This window comes from Sinocyclocheilus rhinocerous, unplaced genomic scaffold, assembly GCF_001515625.1.
Source record: "Sinocyclocheilus rhinocerous isolate Xijiao unplaced genomic scaffold, SAMN03320098_v1.1 scaffold6117, whole genome shotgun sequence".
Lineage (NCBI taxonomy): Eukaryota > Metazoa > Chordata > Actinopteri > Cypriniformes > Cyprinidae > Sinocyclocheilus > Sinocyclocheilus rhinocerous.
The window spans coordinates 4,852-5,063 of NW_015662038.1; positions in this window are offsets into that span (position 1 = coordinate 4,852).

Consider the following 212-nt stretch of genomic DNA (forward strand, 5'->3'; position numbering starts at 1 on the left):
TCTGGATCATCAGTGAAACTGTGTTGATGAATCAGAATAGATTGATGAGAGATTCTACCCATAATGCTTTGAGATGCATGATAAATCATTACCAGTAGATGTTATAGAGTCTCTTCTTTTACAGTGGGTACGGAAAGTATTCAGACCCCCTTAAATTTTTCACTCTTTGTTATATTTAACCAACGTTTAAATCATTACCTGCTTCAAAATGA